This window comes from Schistocerca piceifrons, chromosome 1 (genome assembly GCF_021461385.2).
Source record: "Schistocerca piceifrons isolate TAMUIC-IGC-003096 chromosome 1, iqSchPice1.1, whole genome shotgun sequence".
NCBI lineage: Eukaryota > Metazoa > Arthropoda > Insecta > Orthoptera > Acrididae > Schistocerca > Schistocerca piceifrons.
In genome coordinates this window covers 721,819,841-721,835,890 of record NC_060138.1, presented here as the reverse complement: position 1 = coordinate 721,835,890, position 16,050 = coordinate 721,819,841, and the positions used below count along the sequence as shown (strand labels likewise).

General features: G+C 44.4%; 1 protein-coding gene across 1 annotated transcript in view; it reads left to right on the top strand.

Annotated features, from left to right (window-relative positions):
• Nucleotides 1-1,026: 1,026 nt before the first annotated feature.
• Nucleotides 1,027-16,050, top strand: part of LOC124791841 (lipopolysaccharide-induced tumor necrosis factor-alpha factor homolog) — a 116,907-nt gene continuing 101,883 nt past the window's right edge. Inside the window, exon 1 of the mRNA XM_047257891.1 lies at nucleotides 1,027-1,172. The gene's annotated coding sequence lies outside the window, so the exon portion shown is untranslated. The remainder of the gene's footprint in view (nucleotides 1,173-16,050) is intronic.

Below are 16,050 nucleotides of genomic sequence, written 5' to 3'. Positions count from 1 at the left end.
GCCACTTGCAAACTTATGACATTTCACGCTCCGACTGTTAGAATTTTACCCTTTTGTTGGTTGTCCTATCGTGTCCGCATGGTTACTTCCCCCTCGGAAATTCCGTTCTGGAGATTCGAGAGGAGGACTAGTCCGGAATCTCTTGCCACTGGAGAGATCATCATGACACTTTTTCAATTACAGGTCACATATTCTGTGGATAGATGCTATATATCTTTGAGTCTGTGATTTTCATTGCCTTCTGCACCCTCGTCGTACCATTAATAACTGCTGAAACTTCCCCCTTTTTAGGGCAGTTTCGAGCCACAGTAGGGGCAAAAGTGGGTCCAGAATGTTCGACCTCTCTGGCAAGGTAGCTGTTAGAGCAAAGATAGTTGCCTGTACCAGAAGTTTCCGGAAGCCGTTGCCGATTGCTTTTATTCTTAATTTAAGCAGTGGCTGGAATAGAACGCAGGATCGAGGAAATTTTTATTACTAATCAGCGACGCTACTCTTACAGCACTATTTTTGCTATCCACAGCACTTCTTAAAACGTTATCGTTACTGTCAATGAAACTCGTGCTAAGGCAGTCCGAAGTTTGGACTGGCAGCACAGGTGTACCCAGACGCCACCAAAAAAGAAAGGACGCATCGCTGCTGTCGCCTAAGGCAATCTACGAGTTACACGAGATACGAAAACTCGATAAATGGACGGAGACATCAGCTTGCTCATTACGAAAGTAAGTCCAGTGATTTTTATTTAACAGGCTAACGCATAGCGCGGTAATACAATACGCATAGTTTGCGTAACAGTACCAGTGCAATTAACGTTTTCCGCGTTTACTGAAAATATTCAGTAACATTTCCTTAAATTACACGAAGGACTCGAACAGCCTGTTGACAACGCCGAGGCCTTGGTCACGCCGCTGCATTTTCCTGCTGCGCCCATTCGCGGATTTTGCGCGACCGCAGGCTGCAGCAGGCTGCCTTTCCCGTTGCACAGGTTCCCGGTTGTTAAGGCGAGACAGCGGAGCCTGCACGAGCGCCCCTGGCGGCCGGCGCGCGAGTTAGCCGTGCGGCTGTCACGCCGGTTCGCACATGGCAGCAGCCTCCAGCCCATCCTGCAGGTTGGACAAGTAGCGGCCCGGCTTTCCTCGCGAAGGGCGTTACCGTCGCGTTTCACCGCATTCCAGGTACAGTACGCTCACTAGCTCTAAGCTTTTCCCAGACCTGGAAACCGAAAATTTTATCCTACTGTACTGCATTCTTGAAGGCGCGGTTGCCATCGAGAGAATAGACACTGTCTTGTCTAGACAAAAGGGAGGCTGTGGGAATAACGAGCGGTGGAACTGAATGAAGTGTTACCAGAGAAACAAGCCAATCCAAGAGACCAGCTGATTAACCCTGTTACACCGGCGTGTTATTGTTGTGATCTGTAGTCTGAAGATTGGTTCTTGCAGCTCTCCACGCTAGATGTACCTGTACAAGTCACTTCATTTCTGCATAAATATTGCATCCATCTGAACGATCTTATTGTAGCATCCCTCCATTACCATACTGATGATCCCTTGATGCCTCCCATCAACCGATGCTATCTTTTAGTCACGTCACCATTACCTTTTTTTCTCTAATTCGATTCAGTGACTGAGTTATCCTATATACATACCTCGTTTTAAGCATTTTCTATAGCACATTTCAAAAGTTTCTATTCTCTTCTTGTTTGAACTACTACTCTTCCACGTTTCATTTCTGTGCGAGGCTATACTCCAGACGAATACTTTGAGAACCTCAAATTTATATTCGATGTTAGCTAATTTATCTGTCAAGGGCATATTTCTTGCCATTGCTTGAGTGCAATTTGTCTCTATTTGCTGACCATATAGAATAACAGAAGAAATGGTGAACAATGTTAAAAATATCATAGACTGGTTTTCTGCGAATGATTTCACCCTCAATTTTAAAAAGACACGACATAGTCAGTTCTGCAGATCTAGGTGTACTACAGTAATGATAAGAATGTAACACATGGTGAAGAAATAATAAATTAGGATGGAAACTTCGAAAGTCTTAGGTGTCCGTATTGACAATTAAAAGTAGAAAAAAGCAGAAGTTGGAACACCGAAAACAACTTAGTTCAGCCACATTCGCACTTAGAATCATTGCAAATCTTGGGGAGACAAAGTCAGTTGACATAAACTGCATATTTTCTTTCAATAATGTCATATGGAATAACGATCTGGAGTAACTCATCTTTAAGAAAGTAAGTCTTCTTTGCGCAAAAACGTGCTGTAAGAATATGTGGTTCTCACCCACGATTATCTTGTAGACATCTGTTCAAGCGCATTCTGACTACTGCTGCATGGTATATTTATTCCTTTATGAAGTTTGAAACGAGCTGTTCTAGGCGCTTCAGTCCGTAACCACGCGGCTGCTACGGCCGCAGGTTCGAATCCTGCCTCGCGCATGGATGTTTGTGATGTCCTTAGGTTAGTTAGGTTTAAGTAGTTCTAAGTCTAAGGGACTCATAACCTCAGATGTTCAGTCTCGTAGTCCTTAGAGCCATTTGAAGTTTGTAAATAATCCACTGCTGTTCAAAAGGAGCAATGATGTATATAATTACAATATCAGAATGGAAAATGACATCCTCTTTTCCACATTAAGGTCGTCTTTAGCACAAAAGGGGTGCACAGCGTGGCAAACAAATTATTGATCGCTCACCCAGTGATATAAAATGTCTGACAGCAAAGTAAAATTTGTAAACAGAGTTTCTTCTTGATAACTCCTCTCATTCCTCAGAAGAATTTACATTGCTGTAATGTGTTACAGGTGGTGGGCAAGAATTACTCACTTACATCTGTATATCCTTTTTCTTTGAAAAACTTAATGTTCAGAATTTAACCATATGTAATAACTAATTTGCGATGTGAATGTAAAATAACGTTCCACGTCATTACGATCTATCGTGCAAAATTACCCATAGAACATGTAATAAACCAAATAAATCGAATACTATCTTTAGTACCTAATTTAGTAATCTAATACCCTCAGCATCATCTTGTTTAATTTGATTACATTCCGTTTGCTTTACTGTTCGTGATAACTTCTTTTCAAAACATTTTCTATACCGTTCAACAGTGCTTCCAGTTCCTCTAGCCGTCTCTTGCTGTACTCGTATATAGCTAAAATATTTCAAGCCGCTGTAAATCGAATTGTAAGTATACAAATCGTCCCAGAATTATACAGAACAAAAAGACAACGTAGATAACAAGACTATCGTGTAGTCGATGCCAAATTATTTAAGCTCCAGTGTACGACGAACAGACATTACCACAGATTCCAGCTGTAAGCACGATAACGTGGAGTCTCTGAACATATCATGAACTGCTTTCAACTGAAACACCGTAGCGTCTCCCAAATTGTATTTTTGGACGCTCGGATACCAAAATTGCCAATCTACATTTCAGTATCCTTGCTCCCTTTGAGTACAAGAACAACTTAGATGGTTAGTCTGGACTGAGACTGTTCCTTCCTTTAGCGAGTCAGTAAGCAAATTTAGCATCAGATGATGCAGATGGTATCGGATTCCAGTAAAATGAATCATTGGCCTCAGAAGTATGTAGTTCTATCATAAATTCTTGGAATAATTTAAAAATATTTTTTGCGATCCAATACGCCGATAAATTAGGAAGTAAAAAGTACCATTGATGATCCTTGTTCATGGTTCAATAAGGGCAGTGATTTCTGAAAAATCTGTTTGCTGGGTTTCCGTCTGGTGCATGCGGACTACCCTCGACCAGGCGCTCTCTTTTCCCTCTGACCTCCCTGCATCTAGCATACCAGGCCAAGCGTGACCGGCAATAGTTGATTGATTCTGCAATGGTAGCAGTTAGCGTCGGTGCCGTCACCTGATGCAAGCACTGCTTAATGTGAAACATAACCGTGGCGTTGTAATGAGTCTGAGAACAGGTACAAGGTAACTGCGACAGCGGCACAACATTGTGATAGCATTACACTAACGAACAGCTGTTCCCGGCTGTCAGCTGCTCTGCTCTGCAAACCACTGTGTGGAGAATACTATTTGTTGTGCTACACTTACTTCTCGTTCCAGTCACGCAAGGAGCGTGCTAGGAACGACTGCTTATTCAACTGCAGGAGAGCTGTTATTCGTCTACTTCAATCGCAAGATATCTTAGGAATATTTCACAGGGAAATTACACAATGTAAAAGATTTTTTTTTTTAATATTGGCTGCTATCTTGGAATCCAGCACTAGTGCTAAGACAACTGATTCAAAATGTGTAAACCGTTTGTCTCTACCACTAGCCATTTTTCTGGACACATTCCCTCAAACATTTGTATTTCAGTGGAACAATTACCACATGGAGTATTAATGAACATCAGCGAAGAAAACAGTGAGATTGAATCGCATGACACAGGCTCTATAGTAGCTTGGGGCCCGCTGCTTCGCTCGTGTAGACTGTGTCGTCAGCATAGATTTTTATGTTATTCACAAACTGCAATACCTTCTCAACTGTTCACGTTAACTGGGGCCATAGAGGCATCGTCCTTTCCGAATGTACTTCTGACCAAGATGCGATTCTGGTAGCTGGAGTCGGAAATTTTTCTTAATCCTGCCTTTCGAGATCTTGTGGTGATATTTCCATAAAAACTTTCGTCCCTTATGTCTGATCAAAGAGTGAAATAGCAGATTTCATAAATTAACCTTTAAAAATGTTTTAACATAGCAAAATATTTTCTTAAAAAATTTCGTCCTCTATTTTACAACCTTAGGAGTTGAATTTTCAAGAACGCTGAAACACCTTTTTTTTTTTTTGTTACTAACCGAAAATTCAAATATCAGTTTTCATGGACGTGGCTTTAAAAGTGCTTTAGCAGTTCTTTGATAATTTACATTAAAAGAATACTTTCACCAGCTACTAAACCCCCTTAGTGGTTGATCTTCCAAAAATCGTCAAATACGTATTTTTTTTTTTTATCTCTGATTGAGAAACCAAACCGAGCGAGGTGGCGCAGTGGTTAGCACACTGGACTCTCATTCGGGAGGACGACGGTTCAATCCCGTCTCCGGCCAACCTGATTTAGGTTTTCCGTGATTTCCCTAAATCCTTTCAGGCAAATGCCGGGATGGTTCCTTTGAAAGGGCACGGCCGATTTCCTTCCCCGTCCTTCCCTAACCCGAGCTTGCTCTCCGTCTCTAATGACCTCGTTGTCGACGGGACGTTAAACACTAATCTCCTCCTAAGAAACCAAATACCAATTTCCGTAGTTCTACCTTCAAAATTGCCTTAATAGCAATGTATTACCAAATAACTTTTCATCCCCTATTACTCCGCCCCCCCCCCCCCCCAAATCCCCTTAGCAGTGAAATTTCGAACAATCTCTTCTTAAGCAATGTGTATGGTGTAAGATCAAATTTCAAGTTTCTGTCAGTGGTGTGGGTTGGGCGGCGATGAGTCATTAAATCAAGTCAGGTCCTATTTCACCCCTTTAAGGGTTGAATTTCGTAAAACAGTGAGATACGTATTTTTTATGGCTAACTTAAAAGCTAAATGCAAATTTTTGGAGATTTAGCTTCAAAAATGCTTTCATGCTGAAATATTTTCATAAAAACTTTCATCTCCTATTTCACTCCCTAAGTAGTTGAATTTCCAAAAACACTGGAACATGTATTTTTTATTTCAATCTGAAAAATGAAATACCAGTGTTCAAAGAAGTAGCTGTGAGAATGCTTTAGCAGCTCTTCAGTAATGATTTATTTTCAAAAATAGCTTTCACACGCTATATCACCCCCATAGGGTTAAATATTACAAAATGCTGAAACACATATTTGTTTATTTCTGACCGAGAAACCGGATGCTAATTGCCATAGTTATAGCTTCAAAACTGTCTTAATAGTGACACCCCTATTTCACCCCCTTAGGGGTGGAATTTCCAAAAACCCCTTCTTAAACGGTGCCAACAGAATAAGACCAAAACCTTCTCCAAATTTTAAGTTTCTGTCCCTAGTAGTATGGGCTGGGCGATGATGAGTCAACCAGTTAGGACATTTTATTTTACATAGAGAGATAGGAATACCTAATTGGAGATACAATACACACAAAGTCCAAACACACCGAAAACACTTCTTTAAGCCAAAGTGTTTGGTTTGAATTTCTTGGCTGCACACTTCTTTGAGTTGAGCATTTAGTACGGCACGCTCTATCTCGTGGCGTATCCTGTTCGGCTATAATTACTTGTCTGGTAGCCTATTGGTCCACTAATGCATTCCAACTGGGATTCTGCGTGGCATGGTTTCGACAAGTCCTCGGTAGGTTTCCGAAGATATGTGGGAACAGATGTCTACGTTGGTCACTCGGTTCCCGTAAACAACGGTCTGTTACTTGTGGGTGTGAAGCTACTGCCCAATAGCATCCCAGATAAGTTTCATCAGGTTCAGATCAGGCGAATCTGGTGGCCAATACATCGTCAGTTCACCATCACGCTCCTCAAACAACTGTAGCTCGATTATATTTCGACAAGGACAGTTGTGTTGCTGGAAGACGCTATCGTATTCGGCGAAGGCGTCAAACATTAAGGGATGCAGGTGGTCTGCAATAATGTTCACGTAGTCTAGAGCTGTCATGGTGCCTTCGGTTACGATCATTAGTCTCCTGAAAACCTAGGTGAATATCTCTGATAACAAAATACTGTCTCAGTCAACTTGCATCCATATCAAGGTGCATGTTTCGAGCACCCATTGGCCTAGATAATGGGATATCCAGACACGGTCATTGGCTTGGTATAACAAGAAAGGTGATTACCCCACGAAGCCCACACTTCCAACTGATCCACGTCCAATATTGATGATCCGCGCCCACTGAAATCATCAAATTAAATGACCATGTGGCATTATAGGCTGGGAGGGACGATTTGGGTTGGTTCGGCCGCCTGGTGTAAGTCATTCTATTTGACACCACTTTGGCGACTCGCGCGTCTTTGTGAAGAAAATAATATGAAGTAATTACAACAGAACACCTAGTCCTCGAACAAAGAAAACATCAGAGACAGCCCCTAAAGGCAGAAGCGCTGAGCTGCTGACGCTGCAGTCATAACTGCCGCTGTCTTTTGGCAGCATAGGAAGACGTACGAGTCGTCTGCTGTGAAAGCGCACGTTCAGCAAAGTGCGCTGGAACGTTTGCTCCGAAGCTTGTGACTGCACCAGCATTGTACTCTGTTGTCAGACCTGCCACAAACCACCGCATATCCTGCTTTACGGTCTCCGGCCTTTACGTTCTTTGAAGAGCCGAGAACATCCAGCCCCTTGTCGCCTATTCGTAGTTTCACAGTCCTTCAACCATTTTCTGTAAATGCTCATAACAGTGGTACTCGAACAACTGACCACCTTTGCCGTTTCCGAGGTGCTCCCCTTCTGCGGGCACATATCTCCCCTTTTTCAGAGTCGCTTTTTCTCTTTTTTCTTTTTTTGAGTCATCAACCTCCTTCTCCACAGCTCCGTTTGCTACAGGGGAAGTTATTCCATGATGTCTTAATGTGCTCACGTCCCGTCCCTTCCCCTTGTCAGTGTTTTCCGTACACTCCTTTGCTGGACGATTCTCTGGAGAACCTCCTCATTTCTTACCTTATCAGACCAGCCACTTTCCAACATTATTCTGTTGCACTACATCTCAAATGCTTAGATTCGGTTTTACCGCGGTTCATGTTTCGCTGCAATACAATGCTGTTCTTCATACACTCCTGGAAATGGAAAAAAGAACACATTGACACCGGTGTGTCAGACCCACCATACTTGCTCCGGACACTGCGAGAGGGCTGTACGAGCAATGATCACACGCACGGCACAGCGGACACACCAGGAACCGCGGTGTTGGCCGTCGAATGGCGCTAGCTGCGCAGCATTTGTGCACCGCCGTCGTCAGTGTCAGCCAGTTTGCCGTGGCATACGGAGCTCCATCGCAGTCTTTAATACTGGTAGCATGCCGCGACAGCGTGGACGTGAACCGTATGTGCAGTTGACGGACTTTGAGCGAGGGCGTATAGTGGGCATGCGGGAGGCCGGGTGGACGTACCGACGAATTGCTCAACACGTGGGGCGTGAGGTCTCCACAGTACATCGATGTTGTCGCCAGTGGTCGGCGGAAGGTGCACGTGCTCGTCGACCTGGGACCGGACCGCAGCGACGCACGGATGCACGCCAAGACCGTAGGATCCTACGCAGTGCCGTAGGGGACCGCACCGCCACTTCCCAGCAAATTAGGGACACTGTTGCTCCTGGGGTATCGGCGAGGACCATTCGCAACCGTCTCCATGAAGCTGGGCTACGGTCCCGCACACCGTTAGGCCGTCTTCCGCTCACGCCCCAACATCGTGCAGCCCGCCTCCAGTGGTGTCGCGACAGGCGTGAATGGAGGGACGAATGGAGACGTGTCGTCTTCAGCGATGAGAGTCGCTTCTGCCTTGGTGCCAATGATGGTCGTATGCGTGTTTGGAGCCGTGCAGGTGAGCGCCACAATCGGGACTGCATACGACCGAGGCACACAGGGCCAACACCCGGCATCATGGTGTGGGGAGCGATCTCCTACACTGGCCGTACACCACTGGTGATCGTCGAGGGGACACTGAATAGTGCACGGTACATCCAAACCGTCATCGAACCCATCGTTCTACCATTCCTAGACCGGCAAGGGAACTTGCTGTTCCAACAGGACAATGCACGTCCGCATGTATCCCGTGCCACCCAACGTGCTCTAGAAGGTGTGAGTCAACTACCCTGGCCAGCAAGATCTCCGGATCTGTCCCCCATTGAGCATGTTTGGGACTGGATGAAGCGTCGTCTCACGTGGTCTGCACGTCCAGCACGAACGCTGGTCCAACTGAGGCGCCAGGTGGAAATGGCATGGCAAGCCGTTCCACAGGACTACATCCAGCATCTCTACGATCGTCTCCATGGGAGAATAGCAGCCTGCATTGCTGCGAAAGGTGGATATACACTGTACTAGTGCCGACATTGTGCATGCTCTGTTGCCTGTGTCTATGTGCCTGTGGTTCTGTCAGTGTGATCATGTGATATATCTGACCCCAGGAATGTGTCAATAAAGTTTCCCCTTCCTGGGACAATGAATTCACTGTGTTCTTATTTCAATTTCCAGGAGTGTATGTACAATCAAGGAAATTGTTTCCTCGGATTAAAATCTATGTTTGACACCGGTAGACTTCTCTTGGCCAGGAATGTCTATTTGCCAGCGGTACTCCGCTTTTTATGTCCTCCTCCCTCCGACCGTCTTTGGGTATTTTGCTGCCTAGAATCCCTAATTTGTGATCACTAATTATGATATTAAGTTTCTCACGGTTCTCATTTCTGCTACTTCTCATTAATTTCGTTGTCCTTCGATTTAATGGTAGTCCAAATTCTGTACTTAAGAATGGTTCAAATGGTTCAAATGGCTCTGAGCACTATGGGACTCAACATCTTAGGTCATAAGTCCCCTAGAACGTAGAACTAACCTAAGGACATCACACACGCCCATGCCCGAGGCAGGATTCGAACCTGCGACCGTAGCAGTCCCGCGGTTCCGGACTGCAGCGCCAGAACCGCACGGCCACCGCGGCCGGCTACTTAAGAATGCTTTTCCATTCAGCAAATCCTATAATTCAATTTCATTAAGGATAGCTATGTTATCAGTGAGTCTTATTGACATCCTTTCATCTTGAATTTTAAATCCATTCTTGAATCTTTCTTTTATTTCCATCATTATTTCTTCGATGTATAGATGTATAGAACAGCAGGACGAAAGCCTACATCCGTGACTTGACCCTTTTTTTTTAAATCCGATCGCTTCTTTTTTGGCCTTCCACTCATATTATGCCGTCTTGGTTCTTGTACGTATTGTATATTATCCGTCCTTCCCTGTTTCTTACTCCTATTATCCTTTCGAACATCTTGTATCATTTGACACTGTCGAACGCTTTTCCCATGTCGACAAATCCTATGAACGTGATATTTCTTTCGTCGTGTTTCCATTATCAACTGAAACGTCACAATTGCCTCTCTGGTACCATTACCTTCCCTAGAGTCAACTCGAACGTCATCTAACACATCTTTAATTTTCTTTTCCTCTCTTCTGTATGTCATTCTTATTGACAACTTGGATGCATGAGCTGTTAAACTAATTGTGCGGTGGTTCTCGCACTTGTCGGTTCTCGCAGTCTTCGGAAATATGTGGCTGATGGTTTTTTCCGAGTCGGGTGGTATATCGCCATACACATACATTCTACACACCTAAGGGAATAGTCGTTTCGTTGCCAGTCTCCACAATGATTTTAGAAATTCTGATGGGATGTTATCTATCCCTTCTGCCTTATTTTATAGTAAGACTTCCAAAGCTCTTCTAAATTTTGATTCTAATGCTGGATTTCCATAGCTCTTCAATATCGACTACTTTTCGTTCTTCTATCACGTCATCAGACAAGTCTTCCCCTCATAGAGACCTTCAGTGCACTCTTTCCTCTTATTCGTTCATCCCTCTGCATTTAACAGTGGAAGTCCCACTGTACTCTTCATGTTACCACATTTGCTTTGTTTTACCGAAGGGTATTTTGACTTTTCTGCATGCTGAGTCATTCCTTCCGACAATTATTTCTTTCCTCGATTTCTTCAAGTTTTTCGTGCAGCCATTTCGCCTTAGCTCCCCTGCACTTCCTATTTATTTATTTCCTAAGTGACTCGTATTTTCGAATTTTCCTGAACATTTTTCTACTTCTTTCTTTCTTTCGTCGATCAACTGAAGTATTTCTTCTGTTACCCATGGTTTCTTTCCAGTTACCTTCTTTAAATGTAAGGTATTCTTTCCAACATCCGTGATTGCCCTTTTCAGAAATGTCCATTTCTCTTCAACTGAACTGCCTACTGAGCTATTCCTTACCGCAGTATCTATACCCCAAGATAAGTTCAATCGTCCAGAATGAGATTTTCACTCTGCAGTGGAGTGTGCGCTGATATGAAACTTCCTGGCAGATTAAAACTGTTTGCCGGACCGAGACTGGAACTCGGGACCTTTGTCTTTCGCGGGCAAGTGCTCTACCATTTGAGCTACCCAAGCACGACTCACGCCCCGTCCTCACAGCTTTACTTCCGCCAGTACCTCCTCTCCTACTTTCCGAACTCCACAGAAGCTTTCGTGCGAACCTTGCAGAACTAGCACTCCTGGAAGAAAGGATATTGCGGAGTCATGGCTTAGCCATCTGCCAGGAAGTTTCGTAGCAGCACACACTCCGCTGCAGAATGAAAATCTCATTCTGGGAACATCCCCCAGGCTGTGGCTAAGCCATGTCTCCGCAAATCCTTTCTTCCAGGAGAGCTAGTTTTGAAAGGTTCGCAGGAGAGCTTCTGTGAAGTTTGGAAAGTAGGAGACGAGGTACTGGCGGAAGTAAAACTGTGAGGATGGGGTCTGAGTCGTGCTTGGGTAACTCAGTTGGTAGAGAACTTGCCCGCGAAAGGCAAAGGTCACGAGTTCGAGTCTCGGTCCGGCACACAGTTTTTATCTGCCAGGAAGTTTACAGTTCAATCGTATTTCTTCATTCCTTAGTACTTCCGTATCCCACTTTTTTTGCCCATTGATTCTTCCTGACTAGTCTCATAAACACAGCCTACTCTACATCACTACTAAATTGTGATCTGAGTGCGTATCCGCTCCAAAGTAAGCCTTATAATCCAGGGTCTGATATCGGAATCTCTGCGTGACCGTGATGTAACCTAACTGAAATATCCCCTATCTCCCACCCTTTCCGAGTATACCTTCTCCTTATTTCATTCTTTAACAGAGTATTCACTGTTACTAGCTGAAATTTATTGCAGTATTCAATTAGTCTTTCTTCTCTTTCATTACTAGTACCAAACACTTTCTCGCGTAACGGTTTCTTCTTCTCCTCCCATACAACCACATTCCGATCTCCCATGACTATTAGATTTTCATCTCCCTTTACGTACTGAAGTACCCATTCAATAATACCATATACTTTCTCTAACTCTTAATCTTTGGCTTGTGAGGTCGGCATATATACCGGAAATACTGTTGTCGGTGTCTGTTAGCTGTCGATTCTGACAAGAACAACCCTGTCACTGAACTGTTCATAATAGCACTCTCTCTGCCCCACTTTCCCATTCATAACGAATCGTACTCTCATTATACATTTTTCTGCTGTTATTATTACTACTCTATGCTCATCTCACAAGAAATCGTTGCCTTCTTTTCATTTCACTTCATCCTTCCGTAGGTTACTGAATCTTTCTCATGATCACCTTCCCGTTGACAGTCCCCTCCTGCAGATCCGAATGGGGGATTATTCCGGAATCTTGTGCCAAAGTGGAGTACTTCCGTCATTGGATATCTCCATCTGCGACCCATATCGTCACTAGTATGTTTTCCTGTTCGTCTCTATGTGCTTACATACCTTCCTCGCCGTGATACTTGCTCGCAGTGGACGGTGATCGTAATGTGCTCTCTTCAGTTAAAAAGAGAGAAATTGGTATTGTTAACAGTGACAGAGGATGGACCGTAGAAAGGATAAAATTAGCGGACACAGCTAAGTGGAAGCGCCTATGTCTGGAGTTGGGAGACTGGAATCGGAATGCCATACGCGCTTGTAGACTTATTCAGTGTCATGGAGTGACGAAGACTGCAATTGTTTTCTCATTAAGCTGATGGTATAGAAGATGCATTCATCAGAGAAGAAGTTGGGGGAGGGGGGGAGGGAGGAAGAAACACTACTTAACAGGTAGCGGTATGTGCTAGTTTAGGTTTTTATGTACGTGTTGGGAGACGATGGCTTTGAAGACGTTGGTAAACACTAAGGTGAGGCTGGTGGGTCCAGAGAAGAGTGTCACTAAGAGATTTGTTTGGTTTGAAGAAAAGTAATGTTTTGGAGGATAGGATCGTGCTGAAAAGGGTCGGAAGAGTTATGAGAAAGGATTAGGGACATTGGTTTTGGTGTCTGTAAGTAACGCAGTCGTGAACGAAAGCAGTGTTGCGTTTTTTTGTGTAATACTTGTTTGTCATCGCCTGATATGGTGTCCAAGTCGTGGAAGCTGGAAGCAAGCTGTGGGACGGTGGCATTTCTACGTTCTTGGACTGTAGGGAACAGGGAGTAGTCTAAAATGGGTTGTCAGGAATTGTGAAGATGTCGGAGAGACAGGAAGCAAAGTGATTAGCTTCGTGCGGGTTGTTGTTTGGATTTCGATATTGTGGATTGAGTAGTGATAAATGAGACTGCTGCCATTACACAGGTGAGAAACTTTCACACAGTCGGAAGAGAGTAACGTTAAGTTTGGTGCATGTTTGGCGATAATCCCGGCGTTTTTTAGTGTTTAATAAGTTTCTGATGTGATGTGTCTGCAATTGTCGGTGGCGTTTGAGTGCCCCGATAGTTGCGCCTCTGCAGGAACGAACAGTACAAGGATTGGGACTCGCGGAGGAAGAGTAAAGCTTGCGGGTCGAGGGTGGGACGGTTAGGTTGAGTTGAGCTGATAGGGATGAGCATCTAACAAAGAGCACTGGAGGAAGGAACTGGCACGAGGAACATCATAAGCGTGTAGAAAGGACTGTGCTGGCTTCCGATAAGGGTATCTATGGATTTCTAGTGCAGTTTCTGGTGTGAGGGTAGTTTCGGATATGTTTTACACGGATATCTAGCTGCAGTACATGTGGTGATGAGTAGGAAATGTTGAGTAGGTAGTTACTTACAGTATTTTATAAGCTCTTTTTCAGTGACATGACCAAGGAGGTTAGGAGATGTTACAATGATATCTGGTGATTGTAATACTTTCAAGGGATGTGTCTGTTCGCTTGGATGAAGCGAGTAAACATGCCACCACTGGAGCTCTGCAGAGAATCTTCTATGGATGTTTAGCTCAGTGGGTACAACACAGGTGAAAAAGGTACGAACTATGTGGGTGAGGAATGTGGTGACGTGGCTGGGCACATATGTTGTGGCACAGATAATAATTAAGATTTTGAAGAAATGAGTAAGTGGAGGTTGTTCAGTGGGACTGTTGTAGAGTGGTTGTGGCCAAATAGGGATGTTCTTTTGGTGGCTGGTTCCAGCTTTGCCTCAAGCCAGGGGACATAACACGTCTATGGTGTAGGATATAGCAGGAGTTTAATAGGGTTGGAAGGAGGTCTTATTTCAAATGGAGTAAACTTTTTGTTGGGACAGGGTATGCATAAATGAATTTTTTGTTGGGAGGGAACAGATGTGGAACAGAATGATGTATTGCTGTTGTCCATGATGAATGTTTTGGAGTGGTTTTTATGGTGATAACTGCTAGGGAATTAACAAAAAACAGTCACTCTGGATCATAATAGGAGTTTGTTTATTCTGGTAACCAGTTTGTGGCACCATCTTCAGACCAGTAAGTCGCTCCTTTGGTGATACATGGAACCAGTACGTGGAGCTGCCCAAAGTGCCAAAAGGTACTAGTGCGCAAGTGGGAGCAGGAGATGGAAAGGTGTAGATAATTGATACATTGGGAACTTCCATGATAGTGGACGATGGTGAGCAGCAAGTGACAGAGGTGGCGACGGCGACAGGCTGCGATGGAGCTGTAGGCGACAAGCGGATGGCTGCAAAACGACGTCGGCTCACGGTCCAGGCGGGAAGATACTCCGACTGGTGTTGAACACATTACGGCGACAATAAGGCAGGCGACTAGAACCACAACAGGCGACGAGACTTGGCGGCGAGAAGCTGGAGGACCAGGCGATACACTGGCGATGACGAGCAGCTACGAGGCTGGACGAGAGGACATAGAGGCGATGAAACAGCAGTGACGGAGAGACGAGATGGAAGTCGACAAACATGAGGAGAGCGGGATTTTAGCTTATCAAGTAAGACACTCAAGGAGCAGCCTTGGCAGTGTACGTATATGATTCACTGTGGATTCCATCACGGTAGTATTGTTGGTCTTGAGCTGCAATTTATAGCAGAGTTAGACTTCCGCTGCCCCCTAAGCCCTTAGGTGCTACTTCATTTTTCAGAGCCGCACTGTTGTCCTGTCTTGTGGATGAGATGACTGGCGAAATCTTAGAGTGCTGGATCCCAAGCCTTGCTTAAACTGAAACTTCCCTCCCAGATTATTATCTTTTCGAATACCTCTGTTTCGGTAGATTTCTTAATTGCGTTGTTCCAGAAACTCAACCATTTGCACTATACATTGGTCTCATAAAATAAATTCGTATGACACGAATAGTTGAGGGATCCTGAAGCTCAGGCACCTTCTCTTTTAAAAGTATGAGAGCTGCGTGCTTGGACATATCAGTTACGTGTATGTGACCGTAATGGTCGTGTTCATAGTATGGTGTGGAGGTGATGAGAGAAGGGAGAGGGCGAAACCAGCTGCTGGTGTATAGACTACCAAGGGGGCCACCAAGCTAAACATCCCCATCCAAGTGAGGCATGCCCTCATTCATGAGACACTGCAGACAGCTTTGGAATTTAATCCAAGATATTGGTGCAAGGAGTAATGATCAGGGACTTTACATCACCACTCCTCATGTCCTCTCTGTCCTAAAGATAAAAGGAAAATCGTCAAATGCGCGTGGCATACCCGGATGGTCAGCCATCAAAGTACTGGCTATGCACGACAGTGCTTCACTTCAGTGATCCAATGGAAACTTGTGTATCCACCTCAACACGGTCCTTGATGCACTGTTCTTGCTGGTATTTTATTTCACACTCATACTCGTGACATCGCTTGGTGAAAATTGATTTGTTTGGTAACTGGTTGTTTTAGTCACGTGTGTAGCTAACATTCCTTACATCTCTTTGATGGTTCTAGTAGTCTCTCACATGAGACACAACACATTCACATGGTATGAGGTACACGGCCGGCTTTCGGAGTCCTATATCATCTTCAATATTAGAAAAAAGACTTATCTTTGGCGACAAGAGCGAAATGCACTGGACCTCATTTTCCCACAGGGGTATACCGATTTTTCTGGACATTGGACAGGGTTAAAGCAGATAAGAAATTCTTGGCTTTTCGTTTTCTTTCTCCGTC